The sequence below is a fragment of the Ipomoea triloba genome, chromosome 4 (genome assembly GCF_003576645.1).
Source record: "Ipomoea triloba cultivar NCNSP0323 chromosome 4, ASM357664v1".
NCBI lineage: Eukaryota > Viridiplantae > Streptophyta > Magnoliopsida > Solanales > Convolvulaceae > Ipomoea > Ipomoea triloba.
In genome coordinates, this window is record NC_044919.1 from 33,907,697 (window position 1) to 33,921,087 (window position 13,391).

At 34.4% G+C, this 13,391-nt stretch overlaps 1 pseudogene; it reads left to right on the plus strand.

Annotated features, from left to right (window-relative positions):
- Positions 1–1,692: 1,692 nt before the first annotated feature.
- LOC116014890 lies at positions 1,693–9,262 on the plus strand (annotated as a pseudogene).
- The last annotated feature ends 4,129 nt before the right edge of the window (positions 9,263–13,391 follow it).

A 13,391-nucleotide genomic window follows, 5' to 3' on the forward strand; every position in this document is an offset into this window, starting at 1 on the left:
CATACATACATACATTTATATATATAAATATAAGTGAGACTTTTCAATTAGCATCGTTTTTATAAACTTGCAATTGTTAGTACCAACCTCAGTTTTTATAAAAAATAAATCTAGCTAATGACCTTGTGGTCTAGTGGCACCCGATTGCACCCCATATAGAAGGGGATATGTTCGAGTCTCAATGGAGGCAATACTGACTCGTAACAGAGTCAGTAGTACTCAAATAAAAAATAAATCTACAATATTTATTCTTATAACAAATATATGGGTACATCATATAATTTGCCTCTTAACCTACTAGAAATTATGAACATAATTAATTTTAGAAGTAATCAAATTCTACATAATACTCCATACACCGAATCACCGATACACACCATGTGACTTACCACTTTTTGCTTTTCCTCTCTTCCATAGATAGCAGAGTGCAGACTATTTATAGCATCGGTCTATTATTGGAAGGATGAGGCTCTTATACGTAAGAATGAACACAATTCGATTCAAGTTCAACTTCGATTTAATTTGAGTTTTAGTTTAATCTGAATTTGAATCGCTAAAAGAGTGATTCAGGTCAAGTTCGGAACGGACGATTTATGTTCGAACTGATGGTTTGAATTTATTTTAAACTCCATTATTTTAGGATTAGGGTCGAAATATTTTAGTCCGATAAAAAATGGGTCTAATAAGCGTGAAATCAATAACCATGGTTGTCTGATCGGGCTAGCCCAATAATTCAAGTCATTTAAGGCTATTCTTTGTTAGTATGTTACATACCTGATGTGTAAATATATATATATATATAGTTTGGACCATTTTATGGATCCTTATTCATGGGTCGGGTCAATATGAAAATGTAATACTAATTAGGAATAAAGTGTTTGTTACCTATAAAGAAAAATGTAATACTTCTGAGGACAATATAATAGTACTTTTACATTTTGGTTTAAAATTATTACTTTTTTTTTAATCAAAAGTGTTACATTTTCCCTTATAAGTAATGTTGACAAGGTTACTTAATTATTCTTTATTAGTATTACATTTTCTAATATAAATATAACATTTGATCTTGAACAGACCCGTCTCACAGATAAGGGTGCATGAGACGGTTTCATAGAAGTTTTTGCCATAGTTTGTATGTAAGTTAATCTTTAGTAGTTTTATTAATTTTTTAAATAAAATTTTACTAAATTCATTTATGAATTTATTACAAAATAAATAATTTTTAAAAATAAATAATTAAAAAACTCACTATAAATATATTTATATTATAGTGTAAGTATTTTAATTATTTTTAATTGGAGTTTTAAAATGGAGGTCTATTTACTTTAAGTTAGAAATGGAGGTTTAGATAAATGGAGGCTTCTATACTTTGGACAAATGTTACTTAAAGCATTTCAAATGTATACTTTGAAAATAAATTTCACATTTGTCCATTATTAATTTTTGGTGTATAATATTTCAAATTAACTATCTCAACTAAAGAATTCAAATCTATTTTTAACTCAACCCAAATAAAAGTAAACTCCACTCAAATTAATACCTCATAAATGCCCTTTAAAATGTCAATTTATGTTACCTTTCCCAATCCTTACTTCAATGACTGTTGCAAATTAGAAGCTCTCCAGCCGCTGTAGTATAGCTCCCTTATTTGTTATTATTGTTTGCTATTTTTTGTGGTTTCATGGTCGATTTTGCTAGAGAGACTGAATCTATCTAAATCCATAAAAACACATCTCTAGCCATCTTCAAGTTACGTACAATGAGTAATCAGCATCCACTTTGTTTGATAGAAGTTATTCCCCTCTCTTCCTACAAGTTAAGCCGTCTTAGATTGTGAGTTAAACCCCCAGATCCCATTTTTCTTGGGTTTAATTTGGAGATTTGTGGGATCATCTTTGTCCACCCTCTCGAGTTGGCCCATCTATCAGTGCTAGCTAGCTGATCGAACAACAGAGGTATCTTCAGGGAAATATATCTCTACACAAACTCCGATCCAAACTTTGATGGTTGCATGCGGAATTACATGAATTTCACCATTTGAGCATTTTCTTTTTCTTATTAAAATAAATTAGTCCGATTTTCTCCTACGGCCAGCATCATGATGACGCAGAAAGAGCTGCTAAATGCTTTTGCAATCATTTTACCATGGATCAGGGTGAAAAGCTATGTACTCTTGTGCATGTGTTTTATGTTGTGAGTTTTTTTTGTATTTTATGTTATGAAATTCTTCTCTTCAAAAAAAAAAATGTTATGAAATTCTATATCTTACAAATATGAATTCTATAATTGAAATAAATTAGTTATTGTGTCTTTTGTTATGAATTTTTGTGTAGTGAAATTATGTGTCTATGAACACAATTTATGTATCTAAATCAGATTTGAAAAATAAGTAAATATATAATATGTGTATGTGTTTTGTGTTATGATTTTTTATGTCTTTGCGTTATGAAATTGTTTTGTGTTATGATTTTTTTATCTCTTTGTGTTATGAAATTTTGTACCTTACGAGTATGAATTATGTATCTCGTCATTTTAATCCAGATTCATAATGCTATATGAACCCTATTCGATGATAAAAATCCAGATTCATAATGCTATTTGGACCTTCTTCGATGATAAAAATTGTCATCCTGCTTCTCCCGACGAGAGTTATGATTATAGAAGGTATTTAAGCTTCAACTCTCTAGTTAACTTTTAATTCTTTTTATTTTTAGACCCAACTCATATTTTGTTTTGGATATTTACCTAGTAAATGTATGTTTGAAGATTTCAAATATATTATTGAACTTAAATAATAATTGAGGTATTGTGGAGTTGTACAACAATTATGCCATGGATACACAGAAAATTGTTACCATATTTAAATTGTAAAAATTGTAAACATTCAGTATATAAATTGTGTATTTTTAAACCTGGGTCCACCTTGCAAGCTAGGTGGACCTGAGGTCTACTGAATAATTTGATGGGGTTGTAAATATTATTTTAAGTTTGATACAAAGTTTATTTATTTTATATGAAAAAAAAAAAAGAATTATGCGAAAAGTCTCAGAAGATTGATTCGAGAAGGTTGGTCCAAGAAGTTGATTTTGAGAAGATTCAGAGAAATCGATCCTGAAAATTAAAATAACTTCTCTGTAATTTACTGGAACTCTGGAAGTAAATTTATTTATTATTTTTTTTTTTTGAAGGGAAACTCTGGAAGTATTTTTTTTTTAAGGATAAATGAGTTATTTCATTAAAGCACAAAGTGAAATGATTACAATAAGATTAGATGGATAGTAACTTATTCCTTACAATCTGACACAAACAATTGTCCTAGCTATGCTAGGGAGAACTTGGTTCGTAGATTGTTGTTCCACCACTCGGTCCTTAAAGGAACTTGTAGCTTCATTAAAGTCAATATTGATCTGGTCAAACATAAACAAGACCAATTTTGAATGAGAAGTCTTGCCCATCATGGTCTTCAATCTCTTGCCCATTGACAATATTTCAATATGAGAAAACACACCCAATCTAACATCATTGAAAGATTTGACTGGTTTATCGGATGAAAGCCTCCCACCTAGGTAAAGAAGCGCTCTATCTTTGTCATCTTCGTAGTCCCGAATGAGGTTAACATTTGCCATGACCACATAGTCAATTCAAGTTTCAACTAAGTCGCGTTAAACATGAGAGGAAAATAACTCGTCAAAGGAACGAGAGGAAGAAGGGTCGTAAAAAAAAACGAGAGAGAATACAAAAACTACTGAAAATCAGCAAAACACAGAAATCAAAAAGCACCAGAAAAGATGGACAAATATGGGCAAAAGCAAAAGTGGGCTGACAACCCAATGCCACAAAACCCAATCTCCAAAGCTGCAAACCTCAAAACCAAAGCACAAACCACAAGCTGACAAACTAAATATATATTATTTTATTTAATAAGAAGTTGGAGCTTGACAGTGGTTTCCTGTGAGAATGTTGTTAGATCTGCGACAAGAAGGAGCCGAAGGAGGGTAAAGAAGAAGGCTGTTGTGGAGTTGGGAGTCGGAGATGTGGCTTCTGGTGAGGCGGTGGCAAAGGCTGGAAGGGCGGAAAGGGAAACGAGGAAAGCTTGGACGAAAGGGAAAGAAGGCGAATGGCGAAGAAGAAGGGGGAAGCACGCTGGTAGGGATGGGGAAAAAGTAGACTGCGGTAGACGGCGGTGGTTCACAGGCAAAGGGAAACGTAAGGTGAAGAGAGTGGAAGAGGTAGAGCAAGGAAGCAGGCACCGCCTCCACTAAAGCAAGCGGAGGCGGTGCCTACTGTTGGATATCATTCAAAGCAGCAACACAATTAAGGGGGTTATGGGACATGTGTCAACATTCCCTTCATCCTTGCTGTTTGTGCGCTTGCTTTTTGTGGCTGGTAAATTGTGGGTAGTTATATCTATTACTATATATAGTCACTCCCTTTCCCATTTGGAACACACCAAAACAAAAGTTTTCTCCTTCCTTTCTTAATTTCTCTATCCCATAGTCTGAGTAAAGTGAGGTTCGCTTGTGCTATAGTTGGTGTAAGCTTAGCTCATCTAGTCTGTGTAACCTGTCGGAAGCGTGCCGGGATCCTTAACTACACCGTTACCGAGCAAATAACGATTTTAAGGCAGTGTTATTGTAACACGTCACAAACTCCATTTTTTGCTTTAGTTGTTCACTTTTTCCTAAAAGAGTGTCAGGGTTAGTTGACGTTGCCTCTATTTCCCAATAGTTAAAAGCGTTACAGGGCAATAGTCAACCTTTCGGTATGATGACTCTTTCTATCATACTCGATTTATCCAAAATAACCGCCATCGATGGGAATAATTACAGGCGATGGGCACAAAGAATGCTGATACTCTTTGAACAATTGAAACTAGTCTATGTGATGTTCTGTGATCCACCCGAACCTGCTCCGCTAAGCTTCCCCTTTCAAGGACCAAGAGAAATCAGTCCTGAACCGGATTATACTCTTGGTCAAAAACTAGGTGTAACTTTGAGGCAATTTACAGATGACAATAAAGCAGCTAGAGGATACATTCTGTCACAAATGATTGACAAATTGTTTGACATCTATGTCAAACAAGACTCGGCCAAAGTTATTTGGAAAATGCTGACAGAAAAGTATGGTGCCAATGATGTTGGAACTCAAAGTGTCAAAAACAACAATAACAAAAGGAGTGGAAAAGTTAAGAAAATCAAAGGATGATGTTTCGTGTGCGGTAAGCATGGACACCGAGCATCCCAGTGCTATCATCGCAAGCGTAAAATTCACAGAGGTCAATCTGACGAAGCAAGATGAGTATAACATTCCCTTAATTGGTAGTTATTTTGAGTAATTCTTATTTGCTCTAGCTTCTAAGACCTAGCATAAAATGAGATAGTATTAGTACTAAATACTTGTTGAGTTATGTAAATTTTGAATGCCTATTACTGCTAGTCATTTGAATGTGTTGAATGCTAATGACATTGTTGTATATTAATAGACACAGTTAATAGTGACTTGCACAAAAAGTTGTGAACTATTTAATGAGATACAGTCACGTAGTTTGAAATATTTGTACTGAGATTGTTCATCAAACGTGATAAACATATATCAAAGGTTTTTTTTTTTTAACCTTGTGTTGGTAGCATGGAAAAGTCATCATCCTTGAATACTCTGTCTAGAAAGGTGGTTTTTAAGTAAATTTCGGTTTAACCCCTCGACATGGGAGTTTTTAAGAAGTAGGGTGTTGGTCATGCAGGCTAGTTGAAGCGCTACTTGACCCTCACCTGAAATGAGATTGGCTTTCACATGCTATTGAAGCCTTGTAATAAGCATTGCTTAACAAAAGAGTACTATGTATTCTCTTGAGAATAAATTTAAATGTGTATTGATTTGCATTATACCAATGCTATATATGAGTTATGTAGTGAAGGGAAAATTGTGACTTTGAAATAACATAACTTTGAATGCTAAAATTATAGATGTTGAATTTCATCTTGATGAAATTTATGTAGATAAACCTTTCTTTAATAAATGCCAGTTTGCATATAATCTTTGAGTATGAGATCTTTCATGATTATGTTGTTCAACTTGAAGCAACATGCAACATGCAAACAACATTATCTTTGTGGCTTACTAATAATGAACATTTGTATATATGATTTAAAATCTTAATTGGGACATCTTGAAGATAAAGGATTCCTTTATAAAGGGAAACCTTAGTGATTTGAGGTAACCAATTTGGTTGAAATATATTCCACTATTGAGAGTGTATTAACCAAGTGCAGGGTTGCTATAAAGCTTGAATAGGTCGATCTGCTCAGGAGCCAATGTTGGGCACCAAAGATCAATCTGTGTAAGAGATCAAGTACTTTGAGAAGAATACTTGTAATCGGAGCATTGTGGGGGTAATCAGCTCTTTATATTTTCTTTCTATAAGTTTCTTTACTTTATCGAGAATAATGGTAAAAGAGAATGTTTCATGTTAAACATGAAAATCTCTATGGTATTATTTATGAGTAAATAAAGTACTCGTCAAAGTGTACGTAAGTTTGATGGAGTTGATCAACTTATGTTATAGTGAAGACTAATTATGAGATTAGTCGTTGAATTGTTGAGGGAATGACTTAAATCCCAAGAGGTGATGAATTCATGGTGGGTCCACTTGTGTGGTCAAACGAAGCCATGTAAAGAATCACAAAGTAGTACACTAATTGGTCATTCCAATGATCTGTGTACTGGTGAAGTTGAGCTACTGCTCTTAATGATTTTATAACCATATGAGATGGGTGGTCCTATTGAGACAGACTTAATGAATTCACCACTTAATTAATAATTGAGAGAGTGAGCATAAAATGCTCATAATGATTTCACACCCTAATTTGGGTAACCTATATTGAGATAGGCTTAAAGAAATCACCTACTTAAGTGAAAAAGGTTAACCACCTTTTCTGAAAGATAATGAGTTATCTTTCTAAAGCACTCATGGGCATCCAGATGTCCACTTGAGTAAAAATGAGAAGCATGATGTTCCTAGTGACCTACCATATTTATGACTTTAACTACCCTGTAGCCTTTAAAGGTGGTCTATACTGAGATACACTTGACAGAGTTAAATGTCTATACTGAGATACACTTGACAGAGTTAAATGTCTATATTGAGATAGACTTGACAGAGTTAAATGTCTATATTGAGATAGACTTGACAGAGTTAAATGTCTATATTGAGATAGATTTAACAGAGTTAAAATGTCTATGTTGAGATAGACAAGGTCGAAGGTCTATATTGAGATAGACACAACAGACTTGAATATTAAGGTTTCATCATAAGCAGTCAAAGAGTTTGACTTTCATAGAACCTGCATTTTAGAGTTGATGTGTGTCTTGAGTTCAAAATTTGTCTAACCAATTAGTTCAAGATTTAGATCACTCTCGGGAAGAAAATTGCTCAATGTCACTACGTATCAGTTCAAGTTTAAACACTGATATTAAGGTCAGCTCGTTTGTATTGCTCAGAAATTGTCCTTTCTAGCTTTCTACTTTGAATGTGTGGGGGATTGTTGGATATCATTCAAAGCAGCAGCGCAATTAAGGGGGTTATGGGACATGTGTCAACATTCCCTTCATCCTTGCTGTTTGGGCGCTTGTTTTTTGTGGCTGGTAAAGTGTGGGTGGTTATATCTATTACTATATATAGTCACCCCCTTTCCCATTTGGAACACACCAAAACAAAAGCTTTCTCCTTCCTTTCTTAATTCCTCTATCCCATAGTATGAGCAAAGTGAGGTTCGCCTGTGCTATAGTTGGTGTAAGCTTAGCTCAGCTAGTCTGTGTAACCTGTCGGAAGTGTGCCGGGATCTTTAACTACATTGTTACCGGGCAAATAACGCTTTTAAGGCAGTGTTATTGTAGCACGACACATATTTCATTTTCTGCTTTAGTTGTTCACTTTTTCCTAAAAGAGTGTCAGGGTTAGTTGACGTTGCCTCTATTTCCCAACACCAACTCCCAACGATATATATATATATATATTTCTTATGACAAATAAGTTAGCAGTGCATTAGTTTTGGAAGTTGGTGTTCTTAATTACGGTAGTATATAACTTTCATTTAACTTCACTTGAGAGTTGGATATATATATATATATATATATATATATATATATATATATATATACATGTACATCCATTCTTGGGGTAAGTTCAGTGAGTCAAGTAATCAGAAAATGATCAAAGAAAGATCTGAGAAAAGTCTCTGAGATAAATGGTATTACACTAATATAAGTCTTGAGAGATAATGAAAGTTAAATTTTATAGCTGCTATAATTTCATGTGTTATATGCAGTAAAAACTTGGAGAGGATATATTTTAAATAGAATTCTCAGTTATACAACTTAACATGGAAGTCTTAGTATTCATGTTACTTGTAAATGGAGATTAATGACTTTGCAGATGTTTGAAGATGTTAAATGATTCAATTTGGTTCCCTTATTTTCTTCTGTATTTTTGTTGCATCTCAAAATATTGTAGAATGCAAGCATATTTTTTCAACATTTTGTTGCAGATTATGTACCTATCTGGCTGTTATTCGGCCTGTTATTCCACAGGTATTGGCTATTGGCATCTTTGGTGCAACCGCAACGGTACTCTTTACAATGAAATTTATTGATGGGCCTGGATTTTCTCGTGCTTGTTGGACGTTAATGGCGTTTGGTAATGATATTTTATATGTGAGGAAAAGTAATTTAATGGCTGGTTCCTTAATGTCCATTGCCACGATTGTGAATTCACTTGGACTGGTGTGTTGGATAGTTTTTTATGCTAATGAGTACAAAAGGAAAAACACATGGCCTTCGTCGGAGCTACTGTTTGAAACTGGAGTATGGCTATTAACAGCTCTTTTGAGTTTCCGTAAACTTTATTCTCTTGCAGTGAATCCGGATAAAGAATTGGCTTGCGTATATTATTGGGGTTCAATTGCAGTAGCTTTTGGTTCTATGATTACAAATTATTGGACAAATATAAGGAAAACTAGTGCAGATCGGTTGAAATCACAATTGATTAGAAAAGCAGAGACCACCTTTGATGAATTAATAAGAACTTCCATGAAAGAACATCAAAAAGATAATGTAACCAAGTTCGATCAAACGTTGACTGATTTCATAAGGATGTTGTCTATTTTAGTAGCTCAACAGCAGGAAACTCTGGAAATAGCTGAGCAACAGGAGGCTCGATCTGAGGCAGCAGAGTGTGGGAGGGAACACAGCATGTCAGAGGCTCTGATCGTATAAAGAAACCTGCAAGATGCAAGGATGGATAATGATTTCATTTATAATTTTACCTACAAATTATCTGCTGAATTTTGCTGTCATTCTCCAATTACTCATACCGTAGTAAAATACCTTCTATGAGAGGCTCTAAAATTAGAAATTCTGATAATGTGAGCTATTTAAGATACGCATGCATATATATATATATATATATATATGGTCATAAACAGGTCGCCCCTTAACGTGCGGTCGCATCGCTATGTATACAAATATACACCACACAAATATGCATCATTAGATAAGCATCACAAAAAAACACACCACTACGTATACAAATATACACCACACAAATATGCATCATTAGATAGGCATCACAGAAAAACACACCACTACGTATGTAAATATACACCACACAGGGTTAGCAAATGCACCATTAGGGGCATGGGAGTTATGGTGCATTATTTTGGGTGTGTGGTGTGTTTTTTGGTGTTTTTATGTATTTCATTAAGTAGTGCGTTTTCTAACATTGAGTGTTGCGAACCGCACCGACCGCACGGGAAGACGCGACTACATTTGAACATATATATATATATATATATATATATATATATATATATATATATCCTTATTAACATGAGTAGACATATATATAGTAAGTATTAGAGGACAATATGCATAAATCCTATACATTCAAATAAGTGCAATCAAGAGCTATGATTGTATCTAAAATAATGTGAGATTCTAACTATAAATAATAAGAGAGGACAAAGAAGACAATTGATATGTATTTTAATTTTGGAATGATTCTAATTAATATAGTTAACATATTAGATAAAGACTATAGGCGGTAATAAATTTTGTTAGTATTTTGTACTAAAAAATGTTAACTTTGCGTATGTATACCACGTTCAAGTCACAGTGCCAGTTTATTGTTTTTAATAAATGCTAGAAAACTAGCTAGTCCCATATATTTATAATTGATATAAATATTTGCATATCTGTATATGTTTATATCATTCCAGTTTACATACTATTAATATATATGTATGAATATGTGTATGAACATTTATATTGATGAATGTGTATTTTCATAGAATAATATATATACAAAATTCTGCATAATATTTGTATATGTATTTTCGTAATATAAAAAAAAGGAAAAATTCTTTTATTTTTTTTTAAAATTCTGGTCGGTGACCGTTTGGCTCACCGATGCGCCTCTCCTTTCGGTGACCTTGACCGCCGTTGGGCGGTGAAGAATCAGCGAAAAAAAAAAACATGGTGGATCGCTGATTTGGGCTTCGATTGGTCGGATTTGCGCTGTTTTCTCCTTCCGGCGAAGAGGATAGGCGGCGACGACGACGCTGGTTCCAGGCAATGTCGCTGCTTCCCTTTCTCCTTCAAGCTACGTCGGTGACGGACGTTGGAGGTGTCGAGGCGAGGAGGCGGAGGCACAGCTGGGTTTCTCGACTGCTGTGTCGCGGTTGCTGCTCCTTCCAGCGAACGGCGAGGATGGCAGACGATGCGGCTGGGGACGGCGGATGGACGACGACGGCGGCGTTGGGTCGAGGGTGAGGGTGGCGAGCGGCGGTTCTCCGGTCGACTCGTCCTCCAACATCCTCTCTCTCTCTCTCTCTTCCGTCGTTCCTTCTTCTTTTCTTCGCAACAGATGAAACAACTAGGTTTTTTAATTTTTGATCAATTGTAAAAGCTGAAATGGGGAAGTTTGGGCCGGGTAGAAGAATAGGCTTGACCCATTTCATTATAATAATTATTTTGGGCCTGTGTATTTAATTCTTTTAGTTATTATATTAATTCGGCATTTAATCTATTTGTTTTTGAATTCTGATTTATCCTATATATATTTGTTTATATTATATCGGACCTATTATTTGCATTATATTTTTTATTCAAATTGCAATTTGAAAAAGTTTTGAAAATTATATAGTTTTTAAAGAATTTTTCATTCAAAATTGCAAATTGAATTTAAATTTTATGTTCATATTTGTTAAATTGCTATAATGTTTTATGCAATTTGTTGTTTAATATGAAATTTATATTTTTGTAATATGCATTTTATGTCTAATTAGTATAATATTTAGTTTTTTTTCTTTTAATTATGCAATTTATATTATGCTTTAGAAAAGTTTTTTTAAGAATTAGTGAAATTTCTTAGGATATTGGACTTTAGCATATTACATAGTACATACAGTTTAGTACAACTACGGTAGTACAATTTCGGTAGTGCTTGAAGGTTAGTACATTAAGTTCAAAAGTTCACCTATCCTTAAAGCGTTTTTCAAACCGTGAAAATCAAAGTTTGAATAACACCTTCAGAACAATTATGCTATAATGTGAAATTGCATAAGCCGGAGAAAGTTTCTTGGGATGAAAATTTGAAAATAGCCAATGTACTGCAAGTTCCCTTGAAATCCTACTCTGTCTAAGGAGTTGGTTTTAATGGACCTTAGCCCAACCAACTTTCCTAGGAGTATACTTGAGAATTGCATATCATGTTAATTGCATAATTTGTTTTGCCTTTTCAAAATCTATGCCGATGCGATAGTACAATTTTAGTTGATTAATGAGTAGTCACAAGATCCTTAATTTAATTAATATTGTGCATCAAATTTTTCCCAAATCGCATAAAGTTTAGGCATAAATTGTGATTAATTATACTTAATATAATGAAATTTAGCGCACATGCAATTTCGTTATATTTATATGATTGATCAGGTTAAAATACCAAGCTATGACCATAATTTAGTCCACATGCAATTATGTGTCGGCATATAGTTTTTGGTAGTTTTTTTAACATTGAGAATAAAAAATCAACCTTGTACCTATCTCATTTCTATTCTAATTTTCCTAGGTCCTTTTTGCGTAAAAATTTAGTCCACAGGCAATTTTTATGGCATTTGGATCTAGGACATGCATCATTTACATTGGTAATGTATGCAATTCAGTTCTATCTATGCCTCGAAATTCTAACCCAAACCTTCTACCTTTACAACATCTCAATCCGTTACTCACACAGATTTGAACATCGAAGTTCCAGAACTTAGGGGTGACAACTATAAGATGTGGAAGGAAATAATTCTTCTTAATTTAGGGTGGAAAGACTTGGACTACGTAATTCACAATGAGAAACCGCTTGTCCCCACTAAAGACAGTACCCAAGATGAAGTTGCGCTACATGAGCAATGGGATAGATCCAATCGGCTCAGCACAATGTACATCAAGGCGAAAATATCTAATGGGATTCGGTGTTCCGTTAGTGAGAAACATAAGGATGTCCGAGCGTTGCTTAAGGCTATTGACGACCAATTCGTCACTTCAGAAAAGGCTTTAGCAAGCACCCTCATCATGAGATTATCTTATCTTCGTCTCACTTCCGTCAAAGGTGTGCGTGAACATATCATGGAATTGCGTGACATTGTCGCTCAACTTAAGACTCTTGGGGTAGATATGTTAGATGACTTTCTTGTGTACTATGCTTTGTACACCCTACCATCATCGTATGGACCTTTTAAAATCTCTTACAATACACATAAGGAAAAATGATCTATAAATGATTTAATGACCATGTGTGTTCAAGAAGAAGGTAGATTGGTGATGGAAATGGGTGAAAGTGTCATGCTGGCTACGGCACGGGAGAAGTCTAAATTTGGCAAATCTCGAGGTTCCACTTCTAAGGCTAAGGGGAAAGAAAACATTCTACCTCAAGCTAACATAAAGAAGGTGCACAAGTGTTTCTTCTGTAAAAAGAAGGGACACATGAAGAAAGATTGCATCAAGTACAAGAAGTGGGTCGAGAATAAAGGTAATCTATCCTCATTCATTTGCTATGAATCTAATATGTCTGAAGTTAATGCTAATACTTGGTGGATTGATTTTGGTTCAACTATCCACATTGCAAACTCTTTACAGGGAATGCAAGATCTGAGGAAGCTAGTGGGAAATGAACGGACCATCTTATCAGGAAACAAGATGGGGTCGCAAGTGGAAGCTATTGGAACGTGCAAGCTTGTTTTAAATAGTGGTTTTGTATTGTTTTTGGAAAAGACATTTTATGTACCAAGTTTATTCCGAAACTTGGTTTCAATATCTAGACTTGTACCGATGGGTTTTTCATTTATTTT